Genomic DNA, 23,114 nt, shown 5'->3' with positions numbered 1-23,114 from the left:
TCGTATTTTTTTCTCCATCTTAGACCGAAATCGATGTTTCTCCTGTCTCTCTGTTCCATGTATCGCTCGTCTCCCGTTAGTTCCGGGGCTTTCTTTGAAGCCTTCCCACCCATTCTAAATCCTTGCCGTTCTCTTGTAGCTATGGTATCTAATCACTTATCTATGCCTTTCTATATAATTTTTAAATTATATATGTGTGGCTTTCTACGAATTAACAATTTACCGTTACTCAATTGCTTAGTTTTTCTGTCTGGCTATGTGTATTTTTATTTGGATATTTCAGTAGTATTAGTTCAATAGGAACGATGATCAATTTTTTTACAAGATTACCGTCCTATTTCCCGGTACCTTATTTAATATCCCGTCTTAATCTCGGGCGGGTGCGTTTCTCACGATTAAGTTTAGCTCTTTTATGGAAATCTTACCAATAGTTTTGACTTTTGAATCAGATTTTTAGGTCTAACCTAACAACTATAAGCCCAGGGTTTGTAAGGCCCTAGTTAAAATCTTATTTTCCGGTTGTGTCAGTAAAGAACTCTAATAATCGTTATCTCACGCCTCTAATTGTTAGATTTCCCTCTCGCATTAGATTTAAGTTACCCTCTCCTCCTTATTCGGCTAAACAATCCTTCCTTTTCTGTCTTAATCTCTCATGATTAAGTTTAGCTCTTTTATGGAAATCTTACCAATAGTTTTGACTTTTTAATCAGATTTTTAGGTCTAACCTAACAACTATAAGCCCAGGGTTTGTAAGGCCCTAGTTAAAATCTTATTTTCCGGTTGTGTCAGTAAAGAACTCTAATAATCGTTATCTCACGCCACTAATTGTTAAACTTCCCTCTCGCATGGAACTGTCATGTCTAAACAATATGTCTTTTATCTAATTTCTTTAGATTTAAGTTTCCCTCTCCTCCTCATTTGGATATTTTCCGTAGTATTAGTTGAATCGGGACGGTGATCAATACTGCCACTATTTAAATGACCCATCCAGTTATCTTGCGCATTCTTGCCGTCTCTCTACGCCCAGTATTTGTACAAGATCACCGTCCTATCTCCCAGTACCTATTTAATATCCCTTCTTAATCTCGGGCTGGTGTGCCACTCATGACTAAGTTTTAGTTTATTTACGGTAGTGCACATTACCACAGGTTATTTTCGAACCTGCTTCCGTGTATATCGGTTCTACAAAACCCATTGTATGATGATCATACATCCTTGTGGGGATAGCAAAGTTCTCACTATTGATGAATTCTCACAACATCAATTAAAAAACTCAATTCCCCCAAAATCAAGAATAAAGGCTACTTTACCTGGCTGCCGGCTGGGAAGCACTGTTCGTTTGAATCTAGTCACTCTCTCTGTCCTCTGTGATAATACGCAGGCCTGTTTCAATTTGAACCTCAATTCAGAGGTCAGGTCTTTAGTAAAACGAGTCGAAAACTCGTCCGTGCACGATTTTCAGCGTATTACCTTCAGATAACAGGTAGAGATATTTAGATCCGGCACTCGAAGGACCAAATTGATAGAGGAATTCTAAATTCCTTTATGCTTTAATTGCCAAAACCAATTCGCACTCATTTCTAATTCATTAATGAATTGTAAGTTCATTAATTATGCATGAAGTAGAATGAGACCAGTCTTAAAAGCCAAAAGTAACAGCGTTTATTACAAGAGAGTACTAACCCAAAATACAAAGAACATTACATTTTAAAGAAAGAGAACATAAAATGACGTCATCAGTTTCACAACCTCTCCCAGCCTTACAATGGCGTAGTATTCAGTCCTAGAGATTTTTTTACTCCCCTCATAAACTACATTCCAACCTGTCTAAAAGATATACTTCTCTCCACTAATGGAATCCAACCAAAACATTCTTATCTGTTTGAAAAACTATCTTATTCCTCCTCCTTAAACTACCCAGGAGGCACAGACAATTAATTCGTTCTGCTTACATTTTCAGTAACAGCTCAATCAAAAACTCATACTTTTCATATCATAACATAATAGTATTAGAATAAATGGTTCTAATCAATAATGTATACATAATTAATCATCTAAACTATAATTTCCTCTAACAATTGCATAATCAATGCTTGGAGTTTGTCAGAATTTGTGGGTTTTTGTTTGTCCAACTGCCTCTTGAGGATTGACCACAAGTTCTCAATGGGATTAAGGTCTGGGGAGTTTCCTGGCCATGGACCCAAAATATCAATGTTTTGTTCCCTGAGCCACTTAGTTATCACTTTTGCCTTATGGCAAGGCACTCCATCATGCTGGAAAACACATTGTTCGTCACCAAACTGTTCCTGGATGGTTGGGAGAAGTTGCTCTCGAGGATGTATTGGTAACATTCTTTATTCATGGCTGTGTTCTTAGGCAAAATAATGTTTGAGCCTACTCCCTTGGCTGAGAAGCAACTCCACACATGAATGGTCTCAGGATGTTTTACTGTTGGCATTACACTGGACTGATGGTAGCGCTCACCTGGTCTTCTCCGGACAAGCTTTTTTCCGGATGCCCCAAACAATCGGAAAGGGGATTCATCAGAGAAAATGACTTTAACCCAGTCCTCAGCAGTCCAATCCCTGTACCTTTTGCAGAATATCAGTCGGTTCCTGATGTTTTTCCTGGAGAGAAGTGGCTTCTTTGCTGCCCTTCTTGACACCAGGCCATCCTCCAAAAGTCTTCGCCTCACTGTGCGTGCAGATGCACTCACACCTGCCTGCTGCCATTCCTGAGCAAGGTCTGTACTGGTGGTGTCCCGATCCTGCAGCTGAATCAGCTTCAGGAGACGGTCCTGGCGCTTGCTGGACTTTCTTGGGTGCCCTGAAGCCTTCTTTACAACAATTGAACCGCTCTCCTTGAAGTTCTTGGTGATCCGATAAATGGTTGATTTAGGTGCAGTCTTACTGGCAGCAATATCCTTGCCTGTGAAGCCCGTTTTGTGCAAAGCAATGTTGACGGCACGTGTTTCCTTGCAGGTAACCATGTTTGACAGAGGAAGAACAATGATTTCAAGCACCACCCTCCATTTTCAAGCTTCCTGTCTGTTATTCAAACTCAATCAGCATGACAGAGTGATCTCCAGCCTTGTCCTCGTCAACACTCACACCTGTGTTAACGAGAGAATCACTGACATGTCGTCAGCTGGTCCTTTTGTGGCAGGGCTGAAATGCATTGGAATTTATTTGAGTGATTCAGTTCATTTGCATGGCAAAGAGGGACTTTGCAATTAATTGCAATTAATCTGATCACTCTTCATAACATTCTGGAGTATATGCAAATTGCCATCATACAAACTGAGGCAGCAGACTTTGTGAAAATTAATATTTGTGTCATTCTCATAACTTTTGGCCACAACTGTACACCTCCAATTGAGTCAAATGATGTCAATTAGCCTATCAGAAGCTTCTAAAGCCTTGACATAATTTCCCAAGCTGTTTAAAGGCACAGTCAACTTAGTGTAAGTAAACTTCTGACCCACTGGAATTGTGATACAGTGAATTATAAGTGAAATAATCTGCCTGTAAGCAATTGTTGGAAAAATTACTTGTGTCATGTACAAAGTAGATGTCCTAACCGGCTTGTTTAAACTATAGTTTGTTTACAATACATTTGTGGAGTGGTTGAAAAGTTTTAATGACTCCATCCTAAGTATATGTAAACTTCCGACTCAACTCTAGGTATTACAGACTCGGTTAGGGAGAGGTTGAAAATTTCAATGAAGACACTTGCCAGTTGGTCCGCACATGCCTTGAGTACACGTCCTGGTAATCTGTCTGGTCCCGAGTCTTTGTGAATGTTGACCTGTTTAAAAGGTCTAGCTCCCGAGAGTGTTATCACACAGTCATGCAGAACAGCTGGTGCTCTCATGCATGGTTCAGTGTTGCTTGCTTCGAAGCGAGCATAAAATACATTTAGCTTTCCCTTTTTAGTCTGTATTTGTTTTACCTTTGTAGTCCATAATATTTTTTCAAGCCCTGCCACATCTGACGAGCATCAGAGCCAGTGTAGTAGGATTCAATCTTCTATTGATGCTTTGCTTGTTTGTTGGTTCGTCTGAGGGCATTATGCGGATGTTGCTTTCAACCCATGGCTTCTGGTTGGGTTATGTACGTACGGTAACTGTAGGAATGACATCATCGATGCACTAATTGATGATGCCGATGACTGAGGAGGAATAGTCCTCTATGCCATTGGATGATTCCCGGAACATATTCCTGTCTGTGCTTTCAAAACAGTCCTGTAGTGTAGCATCCGTGTCATCTGACCGCTTCCATATTGAGCGAGTTATTGGTACTTCCTGCTTTAGTTTTTGCTTGTAAGCAGGAGTCAGAAGGATATAATTATGGTCAGATTTTCCAAATGGAGGGAGGTGGAAAGCTTTGTATGGATCTCGGTGTGTGGAGTGAAGGTGGTCTAGAGTTTTTCATGTTACATAAAGTTACACATGGTGGTAAAAGTTTGGTCAAATGTATTTAAATTTGCCTGCATTAAAGTCCCGCTTTTGGATGAGCATTTTCATGTTTGCTTTTGGCCTTATAGAGTTGGTTGAGTGTGTCTTAGTGCCAGCATCAGTTTGTGTTAGTAAATAGGCGGCTTCGAATAATATAGATGAGTACTCTCTTGGTAGATAGTGTGTTCTACAGCTTATCATAAGGTACTCTACTTCAGGCGAGCAATACCTCAAGACTTCTTTAATATTAGACATTGCGCACCAGCTGTTATTGACAAAAAGACACACACCCCCACCCCTCATCTTACCAGACGTAGCTTCTTCTCTGTTCTGCCAGTGCATGGAAAATACCGCCAGCTCTATATTATCCGTGTCGCTGTTCAGCCATGACTCGGTGAAACATAAGATATAACAGTTTTTAATGTCCCGTTGGAAGGATAATCGTATTCATAGGTCATACATTTTATTTTCCAATGATTGTATGTTAGCCAGTAGAACGGATGGCAGTGGGAGTTGACTCGTTGCCTACGGATTCTCAGAAGGCAGCCCGACCTGCGCCCCCTTTTCCTCATTTTCTTCACGCAAATTATGAATTTTGGCATGTTCCTGGGAAACAGTATAGCCTTCTCGTCGGACTCGTTAACCTCTTGCTCCTACCCGACACGCAGGCGTCCCATCTAGACATCTGGAAATGCAAATGCGCTACGCTAAATGCTAATTGCACTCGTTAAAACTCAAACGTTCATTGAAACCTCTTGATGCTACCCATCCCGGATCCGGGATCGTGACTATGGCTCAAGCTCATTACCATAACGCAAAATGCAAAAAAATATTCTTAGAAATATTTAATCTCCACACATTAACAACTCCAATAGCTCAAATGAAAGATAAACACCTTGTTCATCTACCCAGCAAGTCAGATTTCTAAAATGTTTTACGGCGAAAACATAGCACATATTTATATTAGATCACCACCGAAACAAAAGACAAGCGGCAGCCATTTTGTCCCAGAAAATATAAAATTTAAAAGTAGGATTAAAAAATAAATAATTCACTAACCTTTTGAAAATCTTCATCAGATGACAGTAATATAACATGTTACACAGTACATTTAATTTTTTTTCAATAATATGCCATTTATATCCATAAATCTCTGTTTACAATGACGACATTTCAAAAAATGCTACTCAAATGTCCGGAGAAATGATGATAGCTCCGACAGATAACGTCAGATAACAAGCAATAAACATGACTAAATATACATGTTCTACATATAGTTACAAAGATACACTTCTTCTTAATGCAACAGCTGTATTACATTTATTTTTAACGTTACAGAAATCGTTCACTGGGCTATACAATGAGACGGCGCTCAGATATTAGCAGTATGTCTCCTCTACGTTTGGAGTCCACAGAAACCCAAAATAACCACATAAATATTCCCTTACCTTTGATGTTCTTCGATCAGAAGACGTAGAAGGAGTCATACTTACCCAATACATCGTTTGGTTTCACGTTGTGTGTCTCTGTATTAGCATATGCTAACAGCTTCAGCTGAAATGCACCCAAAATGACTTCTGGTCCCGCACTCTTGCGCATCAAAACTTCAAATTTACATATTATATGTCGACTAAACTGGTCAAACTATGTGCAGAATCAAGCTTTATGATGTTTTTAACATGTAAATCAATGATCAGTGCGAACAGACAAACCGGCTTCAATCGGTGTATCTTGGAAAAGAACGTTCCCCAAATCGGCTGCGCGCAATAGAGTGCATGTATTTGAGAGTGACCCGAGCATTTTCGCCCGCCAAAGGACGAGGGCTCGCGGGATTCTCGCAATGAACGCGCCATTTGAAAGCAGGCATCGTGCTGAACAAATACATACTGTTCCCAGATCGGTAGCTGCCTGGGAAGGGTGGGGGCGATGACGTCAAAGTTGACCCAACTTTTCTCTTGACAAGAGAGAGTTTGGGAGAAAGGCTGCCCTGAGACTCCTGCTTTACATACAGACATAATTTAAACGGTTTTAGAAACTTTAGAGTGTTTTCTATTCAATAATAATTATTATATGCATATATTAGCAATTTTGGGAAAAAATATTTTCAGTTTACTATGGGCACGCACTTCCTCCAAAGGGGGCAGTATTCAGCCCTAGGCTCAACTGGTTAATTAACCTGTTACTCCTACCCCCTACTTTTTCGAACATTCTGTTAAAAATTGCGCAACATTTCAGCGCCCTGCTACTCATGCTAGGAATATAGTATATGCATATGATTAGTATGTGTGGATAGAAAACACTCAGACGTTTACAAAACTGGTTAAATTCACGGCTGTGACAATAACAGAACGTGCGTTTCATCGAAAAGCGTAGGAAAATCTGATCACTGAAAATGGGAAAATATATCCATGCGCCACTAGAACCCATTGTTGAATGTGAACCACAATAAATGGGGCCGAGGTTGCAATACCTACAGCTTCCACATGATGTCAACAGTCTTGTCATTTGCCTACGATTTGTTTCTTGGTCAAACGGACACGAGGCAGCGCATTTCTTCCGGTCTCCGACCGGATATTTTGTTTGAGATTTACCCGGACATTATTTCAAGATGTACAGCTATAGAATATACATCGCCTCGTGATCAATTTGATCGATTATTAACGTTTACTAATACCTAAAGTTGCATTACAAAAGTATTTCGAAGTGTTTTGTGAAAGTTTATCGTCGACTTTTTTAATTTAAAAAAATGACGTTGCGTTTTAAAACAGCGTTTTTTCCTGGATCACACACTTTTCATAGATCGATATTTAGGCTATATATGGACTGATTTAAACGGAAAAAAGACCCAATAGTGATGTTTATGGGACATCTAGGAGTGCCAACAAAGAAGATTGTCAAAGGTAATGAATGTTTTATATTTTATTTGTGCGTTTTGTGTAGCGCCGACTATGCTAATTATTTTGTTTACGTCCCCTGCGGGTCTTTTGGGGTGTTACATGCTATCAGATAATAGCTTCTCATGCTTTCGCCGAAAAGCATTTTAAAAATCTGACTTGTTGGCTGGATTCACAACGAGTGTAGCTTTAATTCAGTACCCTGCATGTGTATTTTAAAGGAAAAATCTTCTTTCAGTTTGTGGTGAGTAATTACTCTTCAAATGTCCAGAAGTTATTTTTGGTTTTAAGAGACGGTAGCAGCAACATTATGCACAAAATAAGTTACAAACAACGTAAAAACACTAACAAAATAGCACAGTTGGTTAGGAGCAAAAGTCAGCCGTCAAAGTCAGCCATTGACATCCATAGTCACATTCATTTATTTTCCAAGCTAAAGCACACAATATGTTACATACAGCATGTTTTTAAAGTATCGCAATACTGGTTTCGTATCCGGCCCTAATATCCATTTCAGTTTGTCTCTTTTTCCACACACTTTTCAAAACTCTTTATGTCCCTGTCTTTCTTTCTGCATTTTCTTTCTTTTTTTATTTCTTGCTTTCTTCAATATATTAATTATCCACACTGAGAATGCGTCATCAAATGCCCAATTGTGCTTCTTCCGACATTCTTAGGTTTTTGTAGATCAAGTCAACTACTCTGATTATCAGCTTTTGTCAAACACACAATGAAAAGACGATTCACTTCCTCATTAGTGTGCAGCGAATTATACTAATGAAAAACCGAAATCAGTATGACATCCAAGCAATTAAAGTATACTAAATTTTTGAAATTTCACGTACTATAGAACTTATTTTTTTACCTTTGAGTCATTCATACTGTCTCCCTTTGCTAAAATGTCCTAGTGTCCCATCTCTCATCCTTACCACCTTTTAAACAGTAGCAGCACTATAGTTTCTCCTAACTAAAGCAATGTGCTGATTGGGGCCCTCAGGGGTGTGTGCTTAGTCCTCTCCTGTACTCCTGCTACTGCGTGGCCAAGCACGACTCCCACACCATCATTAAGTTTGCTGACAACACAATTGTAGTAGGCCTGATCCTGAACAACGATGAGACAGCCTATAGGGAGGAGGTCAGAGACCTGGCAGTGGGATGCCAGGACAACGCCCTCTCCCTCAATAAGGAGACAATTGTGGAATACAGGAAAAGGAGGGCCGAACACACCCCCAATCACATCGACGGGGCTGTAGGGGAGCGGGTAGCGAGTTTCAAGTTCCTTGTTGTCCACATCACCAACAAACTATCATGGTCCAAAGACATCAAGAAAGTCTTGAAGAGGGCACGACAATGCCTTTTCCTCCTCAGGAGACTGAAAATATTTGGCATGGGTCCCCAGATCCTCAAAAATGTATACTACTGCACCATCAACAGCATCCTGACCAGTTGCGTCACCGCCTGGTATGACAACTGCTCGGCATCCGACCGTAAGGTGCAACAGAGGGTAGTGCATACGGTCCAGTAAATCACTGGAGCCAAGCTTCTTGCCATCCAGGACCTATATACTAGGTGGTGTCAGAGGAAGGTCCAAAAAATTGTCAAAGACTCCAGTCATCCTAGTCATAGACTGTTCCCTCTGCTACCGCACGGCAAGCGGTACCAGGGCGCCAAGTCTAGGACCAAAAGGCTCCTTAACCTCTCTGGTACAAGACAACAGCCAGTGAAATTGCAGGGCGCCAAATTCAAACAACAGAAATCCCATAATTAAAATTCCTCAAACATACAAGTATTATCCACCATTTTAAAGATAAACTTCTTGTAAATCCAACCACAGTGTCCGATTTCAAAAAGGCTTTACTGCGAAAGCACACCATGCGATTATGTTAGGTCAGCACCTAGTCACAGAAAACCATGCAGCCATTTTCCAGCCAAGGAGAGGGCTCACAAGTCAGAAATAGCGATTAAATTCATCACTAACCTTTGATGATCTTCATCAGATGGCACTCATAGGACTTCATGTTTCACAATACACATGTATGTTTATTTGATAAAGTTCATATTTATATCCAAAAATCTCAGTTTACATTGGCGCATTAAGTTCAGAAATGCATTGTCTCAAACAAACATCCGGTCAAAGTGCAGACAGCCACATTAACCTCTAGCGATGAGCAATCCCGTATCCGGGAGCGTAATCATACCCTCAAGCTCATTACCATAACGCAACGTTTCCTATTCATGAAAATCGCAAATGAAATGAAATAAATATATTCAAACTCAAGCTTAGCCTTTTGTTAACAACACTGTCTTCTCAGATTTTCAATATATGCTTTTCAACCAAAGCTACACAAGCATTTGTGTAAGAGTATTGATAGCATAGCATAGCATTAAGCCTAGCATTCAGCAGGCAACATTTTCACAAAAACAAGAAAAGCATTCAAATAAAATCATTTACCTTTGAAGAACTTCGGATGTTTTCAATGACGAGACTCTTAGTTAAATAGCAAATGTTAATTTTTTCCAAAAATATTATTTGTGTAGACGAAATAGCTCCGTTTTGTTCATCACGTTTGGCTAAGAAAAAGACCGGAAAATGCAGTCACTTGCAATGCCGAACTTTTTTCCAAATTAGCTCCATAATATCGACAGAAACATGGCAAACGTTGTTTAGAATCAATCCTCAAGGTGTTTTTCACATATCTATTCGATAATCTATCAGTGGTGGCAGTTGGCTTCTCATCAGAAGCAAACGGAAAAATACGGCAGCGGGAGATTACGCAATAATTGCGACGGAGGACACCAAGCGACCACCTGGTAGATGTAGTCTCTTATGGTCAATCTTCGAATGATATGCCTACAAATACGTCACAATGCTGTCGACACCTTGGGGAAACAACAGAAAGCCTAAGCTCATTCGTGGCCCATTCACAGCCATATAAGGAGTCATTGGCATGAGGTGGTTTCAAAAAATGCGGCACTTCCTGATTTAATTTTTATCTGGGTTTTTTCTGTAACATCAGTTCAGTTCACAGACAATATCTTTGCAGTTTTGGAAACGTCAGTGTTTTCTTCCAAAGCTGTCAATTATATGCATAGTCGAGCATCTTTTCGTGACTAAATATCTTGTTTAAAACGGGAACGTTTTTCATCCAAAAATTAAAATAGCGCCCCCTATATCCAAGAAGTTAAATTACAGAAATACTCATCATGAACATTGATAAACAATACAAGTGTTAAACATAGAAATACAGATAAATGCCTCCTTAATGCAACCGCTGTGTCAGATTTCAAAAAGGCTTTACGGAGAAAGCACACTTTACGATTATGTTAGGTCAGCACCTAGTCATAGAAACCCATAGAGCCATTTTCCAGCCAAGGAGAGTGTCACAAAAGTCAGAAATACCATTAAAATTGATCACTTACCTTTGATGATCTTCATCTGGTGGCACTCCCAGGTCGCCATGTTAGACAATAAATGTTTGTGTTGTTGGACAATGTACCTCTTTATGACCAAAAACCTCCTTTTTGTTTGCGTGTTTTGTCCAGTAATCCGAATGCTTAAGGCGCGTGCACAAAGATTGGAAAGCAGCTGCGGTCATTCCCCTCTTCAAAGAGGGGGGACACTCTTGATCCAAACTGCTACAGACCTATATCTATCCTACCCTGCCTTTCTAAGGTCTTCGAAAGCCAAGTCAACAAACAGATTACTGACCATTTTGAATCCCACCATACCTTCTCCGAATATGCAATCTGGTTTCAGAGATAGTCATGGATGCACCTCAGCCACGCTCAAGGTCCTAAACGATATCTTAACCGCCATCGATAAGAAACAATACTGTGCAGCCGTATTCATTGACCTGGCCAAGGCTTTCGACTGTCAATCACCACATCCTCATCGGCAGACTTGATAGCCTTGGTTTCTCAAATGATTGCCTCGCCTGGTTCACCAACTATTTCTCTGATAGAGTTCAGTGTGTCAAATCGGAGGTCCTGTTGTCCGGGCCTCTGGCAGTTTCTATGGGGGTGCCACAAGGTTCAATTCTTGGGCCGACTCTCTTCTCTGTATACATCAATAATGTTGCTTTTGCTGCTGGTGAGTCTCTGATACACCTCTACGCAGACGACACCATTCTGTATACATCTGTCCCTTCTTTGGACTCTTTGTTAACCTGTTAAGCCCACCCGACACGCATGCGTCCAATCTAGCCATCTGGAAATGCAAATGCGCTAGGCTAAATGCTAATAGAACTCGTTAAAACTCAAACGTTCATTAAAACACACATGCAGGGTACTGAATTAAAGCTACACTCGTGAATCCAGCCAACAAGTCAGATTTTTTTTATTTAAAAAAGTTGACGATAAACTTTCACAAAACACTTCGAAATACTTTTGTAATCCAACTTTAGGTATTAGCAAACGTTAATAATCTATCAAATTGATCTCGGGGCGATGTGTATTCAATAGCTCCATGTCTTAAAATCATGGTCGGAAATTTCTCTGCCAAAACATCCTGTCGGAGACCGGAAGGAATGGGCTCTCTCTTACTCGTTTGACCAAGAAACAAAGCCCAGGCAATTGACAAGACTGGCGACATCGTGTGGAAGCTGTAGGACTTGCAATCTCAGCCCCATGTAATTTGCTTTCCCATAGACAATACATGCAAGTGGCGGATTGATATTTTTCCCAGATTTTGGTGATCAGTTTTTCTTACGCTTTTCGATGAGACACACGTTCTGTTACAGTCACAGCCGTGATTTAACCAGTTTTAGAAACGTCAGAGTGTTTTCTATCCACACGCATATACTATATTCCTGGCATGAGTAGCAGGACGCTGAAATGTTGCGCGATTTTTAACAGAATGTTCGAAAAAGTAGGGGGTAGGCTTAAGTGGTTCCAGGTGAGCTTCAATGCCATACAACTCTCCTTTCGTGGCCTCCAATTGCTCTTAAATACAAGTAAAACTAAATGCATGCTCTTCCACCGATCGCTGCCTGCACCTGCCCGCCAATCCAACATCACTACTCTGGACGGTTCTGACTTAGAATATGTGGACAACTACAAATAACTAGGTGTCTGGTTAGACTGTAAACTCTCCTTCCAGACTCACATCAAACATCTCCAATCCAAAGTTAAATCTAGAATTGGCTTCCTATTTCGCAAAACAAAGCCTCCTTCACTCATGCTGCCGAACATACCCTTGTAAAACTGACCATCCTACCGATCCTCGACTTCGGCGACGTCATTTACAAAATAGCCTCCAATACCCTACTCAATAAATTGGATGCAGTCTATCACAGTGCCATCCGTTTTGTCACCAAAGCCCCATATACTACCCACCACTGCGACCTGTACGCTCTCATTGGCTGGCCCTCGCTTCATACTCGTCGCCAAACCCACTGGCTCCAGGTCATCTACAAGACCCTGCTAGGTAAAGTCCCCCTTAATCTCACCTCGCTGGGCACCATAGCAGCACCCAACTGTAGCACGCGCTCCAGCAGGTATATCTCTCTGGTCACCCCCATAACCAATTCTTACTTTGGCCGCCTCTCCTTCCAGTTCTCTGCTGCCAATGACTGGAACGAACTGCAAAATCTCTGAAACTGGAAACACTTATCCCCCTCACTAGCTTTAAGCACCAGCTGTCAGAGCAGCTCACAGATTACTGCACCTGTACATAGCCCATCTATAATTTAGCCCAAACAACTACCTCTTCCACTACTCTATTATTTTTTTTATTTTGCTCCTTTGCACCCCCATTATTTCTATCTCTACTTTGCACATTCTTCCACTGCACATCTACCATTCCAGTGTTTATTTTTTATTTATTTTTTTACTTGCTATATTGTATTTACTTCGGCACCATGGCCTTTTTTGCCTTTACCTCCCTTATCTCACCTCATTTGCTCACATTGTATATAGACTTATTTTTCTACTGTATTATTGACTGTATGTTTGTTTTACTCCATGTGTAACTCTGTGTTGTTGTACCTGTCAAACTGCTTTGCTTTATCTTGGCCAGGTCGCAATTGTAAATGAGAACTTGTTCTCAACTTGCCTACCTGGTTAAATAAAGGTGAAATAAAATAAATAAATAAAAAGTCCAGTTGAAAAGTTCTTAAAAAGTACAATAAAAGTTATTAGAAACATGCCAAACGATGTTTAAAATCAACCCTCCGGTTGTTTTTGTCATAAATAATAATATTTCAACCGGACAAAAGCTTCGTCAATAGGAAAGGGGAAACAAGAAAGGCACGTTCCCGATCAGGCGCATGGCTGATGTCTGAAAATTTCCTTTCAAAATAATAGTACTTCCTGGTTGTATTTTCCTCAGGTTTTCGCCTGCCATATCAGTTCTGTTATACTCTCAGACATTATCTTAACAGTTTTGGAAACTTTAGAGTGTACTAATTATATGCATATCCTATCTTCTGGGCCTGAGTAGCAGGCAGTCTAATTTGGGCACGCTTTTCATCCAAAATTCCGTATGCTGCCCCCTATCCTAGTGAAGTTAATAACTTCTACCTTGAAGCCATAAGACTGCTGAACAATTAATCAAATGGTCACCCGGACTATTTGCTTTGACCCCCCCCCCCGCCCTTTGTTTTTACACTGCTGCTACTCATTGTTCATTATCTATGCATAGTCACTTTCCCCCTACCTACATGTACAAATTACCTCGACTAATTTATTTTTTTGTAAATATTTTCTTATCTCTATTTTCTTAAAACTGCATTGTTAGTTAAGGGCTTGTAATTAAGCATTTCACAGTAAGTTCTACAGCTGTTGTATTTGGCGCATGTGACAAATACAATTTGATTTGATTTGATTGAGCTGCTAGCTGGTCTCTCCAAACTAAAGCAATGTGCTTATTGAGCAGTTGCGGGTCTCTCCAAACTAAAGCAATGTGCTTATTGAGCAGTTGCTGGTCTCTCCAAACTAAAGCAATGTGCTTATTGAGTAGTTGCTGGTCTCTCCAAACTAAAGCAATGTGCTTATTGAGCAGTTGCTGGTCTCTCCAAACTAAAGCAATGTGCTTATTGAGCAGTTGATGGTCTTACCAAACTAAAGCAATGTGCTTATTGAGCTGTTGCTGGTCTCACCAAACTAAAGCATTGTGCTTATTGAGCAGTTGCTGGTCTCTCCAAACTAAAGCAATGTGCTTATTGAGCAGTTGCTGGTCTCTCCAAACTAAAGCAATGTGCTTATTGAGCAGTTGCTGGTCTCTCCAAACTAAAGCAATGTGCTTATTGAGCAGTTGCTGGTCTCACCAAACTAAAGCAATGTGCTTATTGAGCTGTTGCTGGTCTCACCAAACTAAAGCAATGTGTTTATTGAGCTGTTGCTGGTCTCACCACTGCCGCTGGGCTGCAGAATGAGTTGTTTCTTTTGAATAATGAAGGGGAATGTGTAGCAGTGTTCTAATTAAAAGCGTTGATCATGTATCAATCTAATTGCTACAATCCCTTGCAGGATAATTTCCTCCTCAATACTCGGCCTTCTCTCCCTCCCTCCCCCCGCTCGACAAGCCTCTACTTAAAGAGCTCTGGCTCAATGCCAAGCACACAAGAGTCAAGACAAACAACTAGCCCTCTACACACACAACACACACACAAATTAAAGGTCCCAGGGCGTAATAATTAGGGGATCTTTACCTCGTTAGGTTACAGCCTTACAGTACTAACAGATCAATCCTACTAGCCCTAGACGGCCTTTCCATATCATTTGGCACATGGAAGAAAAAAAATGAAACAGTTGGTGTGAAATGGAAGCTCCTGGGAGCTACGCTCAGTGAATTATGAATGTAACAGTCACAGCATGTGGGGTGTAGGCAGCTGATAGGATTCTTATATTATTTCAGTTCTTTCAGTGACTGTCTATGTCTAAGGGGTGGTGGGGTTTGATGGGATGGTGGGGTTTGATGGGGTGCTGGTGTTTTGAAGGGGTGGTGGAGTTTGAAACGGTAGTGGGGTTTGAATGGGTGGTTTGATGGGGTGGTGGGGGTTGATGAGGTTTGAAGAGGTGGTGGGGTTTGATGGAGTTTGAAGGGGTGGTAGGGTTTGATGGGGTGGGGTGGTTGATGGGGTTTGAATTGGTGGTGGGGGTTGAAGGGGTGGTGGGGGTTGATGGGGTTTGATGGGCACTGCCATGGTGCCTTTATAGATTCAAAGCACATAATCAAAATGACATGAACTTGTCTCTCTAAATGGATGGAAACATATATTTGGAATATCTTATACTGTTCTTTTTGTTATGCAGATGAAATACTGATGGAAAAGGAGGATATAAGAAAAACATAGCTACTCTGGTGGGTGGGGGATAACAAAGGAAGAATGAGAATCTTGCATTATTTATCTCTTGAAGTCAAAGGGTGAGGTAGAAAATAAATAGTCCTGAGCACAGCACAGTAAAGCTTTGTGAATCGTATTATTGAATCTAACTTACAGTTAAAGAAAAATAATATATATATTTAGATTTTTCTTTTTAACCGTTATGAAATGTTTTGTCTTGAATGCACCAAACTAGGTGGGGCATAGTGGAATCATTGGATGTGTATATTCACTCCTCAAATAGTGCTGTCTTTCAGATGAGACTTTGCATGGTGTCCTCAAGGTTCTTCGGAAAGTTGACCCAAAAAGCCATGTAGGCACCTCTAAGACGTCTTCTGGGAGATGATGAAGTTCAAACTTGATTGTTAGTCCCTCATACACCATGAATGACCCTGTGTCCCTAGGCACTCTCCATACACTGACTATAAAGGTTAACTCTGCAATGGATATCCCTTTCTACGCTTCATTGTGCATAGATCCACAAAAATCCCCATATCTTTTTTTCTAACCTAATGACATAGAATTATGTTGCTGACTCCTACTTCTTCCACCACCATCACTTCAGTCTCCCGGAGGTTCATATTCATCCATCTATTCCCCATTCCCCCTTAGTAAGCACATCCCGTTGGGAGTAGGGATCATTACCTGGGGCTGTAGGTGTAGAGAAAGAGACCTCTCGTTTGTTAAGTAGAGTGTTGGTTGTTAAACAGCTGGAAGCGCTGAGGGAATGAGAACATTGACATTCTCTCCCTCTCGGTGTCTCTCTCTCTCTGTGTCTTTCTTCATGGGGGGCCGAGCTAACGGAATGCCTGGGAGGTTGGTTGATGAGGCACAACGTTCACTGAATTTTTCAGATCGTGGAGTCAAGTACCCAGACTTGGTCTTCATACTGGTGTGTTTGAGTGTGTGAGTGAGTGAGTGAGCGGGACAGGGAGAGAGAGGGGAGAGAGAGATTATTTAAAAACAAAACTTTAAAATCTTTAATTCCTCTGTTATATAATTAATAATTATGCCTACAGTACAGCATGAATAATGGTCACATTATGAATTCATTTTAAGTCCCCCCCAAAAAAAAATAATCCCACTTTGAATGAAGTTCAATTATAAATGCTTTTTATCAAATACATAAAAGTTTCATAAGCACATAAATGCTTCACAAATCATAAGTGTGTTACATACTACATAATTGGTGTTTAAACAGACATAGTGCACTGTCAAATCTGGCAATTCACCCTTCAGTGGGAATTGTTGTGTCACCCTTTATACATCATTTATAGAGTATGAAATACACATATATCTGATTTGTGATTAATTTACTAAACATGTATGTATGCTATAAAAAGCATTTATCAAATAATTGTACTTCATTTAAAGTGGGACCAATTTGAATAATATCTGTCTTGTGTTGTAAACTCTTCCTTCCATTTTCTGCAATTGTGAATAGAATACGTGAATCAGGAAAAAACATGAACATTATCACCAAAAGTGACATTCACACTCTCCAAACGCACTTATTTTAATGATATGAAATTGATTATTAGATTAGTCACCCAGACAGCTAAATACACGACTATAAAAATATGCGATGTAGTGGTGAAAAAAATAGGTGAGTAAATGCTAATGGTCATTAGTGGTGAATAAAGTAATACTCCCTTTATTCTCAATGCATTTTTTCAATGTGTTTTGTGGGTATATGCTGGCACAGAACAAAAAAAATGTACTTTAGCATCTCTTACGTGCATTTATCCTCCACTACACCACTGATTATAATCTATCTTCGAAAGAATATCATGTGCCACATTTAGGGCTGTGGCTGTCATTACATCTTGTCAGCCGGTCATTGTCATGCATAAGACTGCCAGTCTCACGGTAATTGACAATAAATTAACGTAAACACGTTTAGCATCTCCAATTGAATGTACACCATTACAATAATCCATTATTTATTTTAGGCAGGTCTAAAGAAACATGAAATTTAAGAACAGAAATGTATTTCAGAAGAACAGAATATGAGTTGGCCTACTATATGTTAACTGGCTATGCTCCTGTACCGGCTTTCCTCCTGGGAAGGAGAGGCGGACCAAAATGCAGCGTGTTTATAGTTCATGTTCTTTTAATAAGGTAACTTAAACATGAACATAATACAAAACAATAAACGTAGCAAAACCGAAACAGCCCTATCTGGTGCAACAAACAGAAAGACAGGAAACATACAAAGCAAACTATGGTCAGGGTTACAATAATCAAAGAACCAGGCGGGCCGGCTGACTAATAAAGCCTCACTAATTATAACCAACTCAAAACAGGTGTACTCAATAAACACATAAGGAGGGGGAGAAAATAATCAGTGGCAGCTAGTAGGCCGGCGACGACGACCGCCGAGCGCCACCCGAACGGGAAGGGGAGCCACCTTCGGTCGGAGTCGTGACAGCTCCATGCCATGGGCTGTAGGCTTGTTCATTTAGCGGACAAGATAGGATTATAAGTGCCATTATTTTATATTATATAATGTTAAAGTAAGAAGAAGAATAAGACTCCTGAACAGGTAATCAAATGGCTACCCGGACTATTTGCATTGTGTGACCCCCCACCCCTCTTTAAAAGCTGATGCTACTCTGTTTATCATATATGCATAGTCACTTTAACTATACATTCATGTACATACTACCTCAATTGGGCCGACCAACCAGTGCTCCCGGACATTGGCTAACCGGGCTATCAGCATTGTGTCCCACCACCCACCACCCGCCAACCCCTCTTTTACTTTACTGCTACGCTCTGTTCATCATATATGCATAGTCACTTTAACTACATGTACATACTACCTCAATCAGCCTGACTAACTGATGTCTGTATATATATTTCAAATGTCTTTTTAGCCTGTCCTTTCACTGTTGTTTTTATTTCTTTACTTACCTATTGTTCACCTAACACCTTTTTTGCACTATTGGTTAGAGCCTGTAAGTAAGCATTTCACCGTAAGGTCTACACCTGCAAGAGTGTACTGTCCTCTATAAGGTATATGCAACAATAATTTGACAGCCAGCCAAACTCCAATCAAGAACTGAACCAGAGTCAGGGATTGGCTTTCCATAAACCTCCAGTTTTATAGTTGAAATGGTGTAAAACTAACAATACAGAAAAATGAAATTATTGGAGCAGCTAAAAGGAAATATAAATACACAACAGTGTCTGATCAATGTTTTATAGTCGCATAGTAAACAATACAATACTTGACCAACACTGTACATAGTAAACAATACAATACTTGACCAACACTGTACATAGAAAACATACATGCTTGACCAACACTGTACATAGAAAACATACATGCTTGACCAACACTGTACATAGAAAACATACATGCTTGACCAACACTGTACATAGAAAACATACATGCTTGACCAACACTGTACATAGAAAACATACATGCTTGACCAACACTGTACATAGAAAACATACATGCTTGACCAACACTGTACATAGAAAACATACATGCTTGACAACACTGTACATAGAAAACATACATGCTTGACCAACACTGTACATAGAAAACATACATGCTTGACCAACACTGTACATAGAAAACATACATGCTTGACCAACACTGTACATAGAAAACATACATGCTTGACCAACACTGTACATAGAAAACATACATGCTTGACCAACACTGTACATAGAAAACATACATGCTTGACCAACACTGTACATAGAAAACATACATGCTTGACCAACACTGTACATAGAAAACATACATGCTTGACCAACACTGTACATAGAAAACATACATGCTTGACCAACACTGTACATAGAAAACATACATGCTTGACCAACACTGTACATAGAAAACATACATGCTTGACCAACACTGTACATAGAAAACATACATGCTTGACCAACACTGTACATAGAAAACATACATGCTTGACCAACACTGTACATAGAAAACATACATGCTTGACCAACACTGTACTAGAAAACACATAGAAAACATAGAAAACATACATGCTTGACCAACACTGTACATAGAAAACATACATGCTTGACCAACACTGTACATAGAAAACATACATGACCACCACTGTACATAGAAAACATACATGCTTGACCACCACTGTACATAGAAAACATACATGCTTGACCACCACTGTACATAGAAAACATACATGCTTGACCACCACTGTTGACCACCACTGTACATAGAAAACATACATGCTTGACCACCACTGTACATAGAAAACATACATGCATAGAAAACATACATGCTTGAACACCACTGTACATAGAAAACATACATGCTTGAACACCACTGTACATAGAAAACATACATGCTTGACACCACTGTACATAGAAAACATACATGCTTGACACCACTGTAAAAAACATACATGCTTGACCAACACTGTACATAGAAAACATACATGCTTGACCACCACTGTACATAGAAAACATACATGCTTGACCAACACTGTACATAGAAAACATACATGCTTGACCAACACTGTACATAGAAAACATACATGCTTGACCAACACTGTACATAGAAAACATACATGCTTGACCAACACTGTACATAGAAAACATACATGCTTGACCAACACTGTACATAGAAAACATACATGCTTGACCAACACTGTACATAGAAAACATACATGCTTGACCAACACTGTACATAGAAAACATACATGCTTGACCAACACTGTACATAGAAAACATACATGCTTGAACACCACTGTACATAGAAAACATACATGCTTGACCAACACTGTACATAGAAAACATACATGCTTGAACACCACTGTACATAGAAAACATACATGCTTGACCAACACTGTACATAGAAAACATACATGCTTGAACAACACTGTACATAGAAAACATACATGCTTGACCAACACTGTACATAGAAAACATACATGCTTGACCAACACTGTACATAGAAAACATACATGCTTGACCACCATTCTAAACAGGATTAGTATCTAAATAACATCAGCTAATTTAAGTGTGAAGAGAAATCACATGTAGAGAGAAACTAGCTTCAAAACAGCACTTAACAGGCAGGCTAGGCTAGCGAGGGTACACATGTAATCGATTTACTTAAAAACTCAGAACTAAAACATGACCTGCAGAAAATAATTACAATAATAAAAGATTAACATCTTAGAAATGATTTGTACTTACAGGCAATGCTTAACAAAGGCTTAACAAGTAGGATGGTAAAAGATAAACAGCAGTATTATGTCACTCTTTTCCAACAATAATGCTGAACTGTATATATTTCTATTGCCTGTTTTACCACCAACAACGAAGTAGCACAGCATAGTACACGCTAGCTGCAGCTACACAAAACACTGGATGGCACTAAATCAAAAGACGCTTGACCAAAAGAATAGAAGGCAGAAGAGAGTGTGCATATGAAGTGGCTATGTTGAGCGTAAAAGCGCTAATATGAAACAGTTCCTATGTGCTATATTTCGAGTTATTTGGAAAAGTTAGTTGTGAATGATACAAATCTTCTAATGCTTTAGAAATCAAATGATATATGGGATGCTCGATGCAACTATAGGATATTGATGATTTGAAAAGTTGCAAAAAAAAGCTTGGGCTTTGTTCCTTTGATAGGTAAAGCCCCACCTTGTCTCAGCTCACTGGTCACCATAGCAACACCCACCTGTAGTGTACCTATGAAGAAAGTTACATGCCTCTCTCATATTTTTAAGTGGGAGAACTTGCACAATTGGTGGCTGACTAAATACTTTTTGCCCCACTGTATACTATACCTCATATGTACCTGATTTACCCTATATCTACCTCACATATACCCCATATATACCTCAGAAATAACCCATATATAACCCATGTGTACCCCATGTCTACCCCATGTATATCCCATACATAATGGTGGTGTGCTTGTGTGATATAGTTTACAAAGTTGATTGTTGTAAACTATAGAGTGATGAATCAGAGTGATCTAGCTATCATGAAAGCCTTTCCCTCTTAACCTCAACTCTAAACTCTCCATGTATTGAAAGGATATAGCTTTGACTGCCTCAATCACAGAGAACCAGCCTGGCCAAAAAGGCCCCTCGGGAACAACAGTCTCCAGCCCCCTGTAAATGGGCCTGAACATTACCTTACGTTGGTCGCAGCCTATAAAAGCTTGAATAGCCACAAATATTAAATTGCATAATGATTTTCTGGAGGCTTTTGATCTGCCTGTTATTACAGTGTTGAGGTTGTCATAAATGTCCATCTATTTAAATAACAGTGTGGTTCATGCTGTTCTCTCCTGGAAAGTTGGGTACACTGGCTCAGTACATGGTAATACTTCAGAAAGGTTAAAGCTATTTGCTTTAATTTCAGTCAACTCATTACTTTAATATATATCTATCTATATCCATCTATATCTGTCTGTCCATCTGTCTGTTTGTCCCTCCATCCATCTGTCTGTAAATCTGTGTGTCCCTCCCTCCCTCCCTCCGTCTGTGGGTCTGTCCTTCCATCTGTCTGTTTGTCGTGCCCTCCGTCCGTCTGTCTGTCCCTCCGTCCATCTGTCTGTACATCTTTAATTTAATGGGACATGCAATTAAATAGTTAGACTTTATCAGAGATGATGGTAGTAAACGTGGCTAGGACTGTTGCAGTGACATATTACCGTCGTAAAATTCTATGTGACTGTTGAGTCACAGTAATCTCCTTTTATGCACTCTGGACATGTATTAGTAGTACCCAACTTGCTAACTACCATCAGGTCATAATGGCCTGGTACTCATAGTTCTATTGTTCCTCTAACTACTTTGACATCAATGCAAATACAATGGAAAATCACAAACACTTATCATCAAGATAGTATAACACAACTAAATGAAATGGACACCGCATTCTAAGGTGATGATTAATTCAAAAACACCCATATGCATATTAGAGCTTATGCATAAGCATAGGCCTATATATGAGCCCAAGCACAAAAAAAAACAGAATTAAAATAATGATTGTGCTGTTATACAATACATAGCCTACCGCATCTTACACATGGCAGAAAAAAAACATTTAAAAAATACTGATTTAAGATGTCTTTGGTACAGTACATGGTCTACCCAAAATTAAACCAATTCAGAGTTAACCTACAATTACAGTGCATTCCGTAGCCTAATTGATTTTGAATAGCCTAGTAGTGGGGCATTTTTAAATGTTCATACTTAATAGGCTGACACAGTACCTTTAGCTACAGAACATCTCACCACCATGCGTTTCCATCTCCTCCTCTCGCCTTCATTTCTTTCTCCAGCGCACAGAGAGAAGGTTTATCAACAGTTTAATGAAATATGTTTCCTTGTGAAATGTTACTATCAATGTCCCCAAACAGATTTCACTTGGTTTCCCAAATGAAGCACTGGGTTGCTGCAGGAACAAGGTTGGACAGCCCATGGCATA

This window comes from Oncorhynchus nerka, linkage group LG28 (assembly GCF_034236695.1).
Source record: "Oncorhynchus nerka isolate Pitt River linkage group LG28, Oner_Uvic_2.0, whole genome shotgun sequence".
In the NCBI taxonomy this organism is placed as follows: domain Eukaryota; kingdom Metazoa; phylum Chordata; class Actinopteri; order Salmoniformes; family Salmonidae; genus Oncorhynchus; species Oncorhynchus nerka.
Note: the sequence above shows the minus strand (reverse complement) of the source record.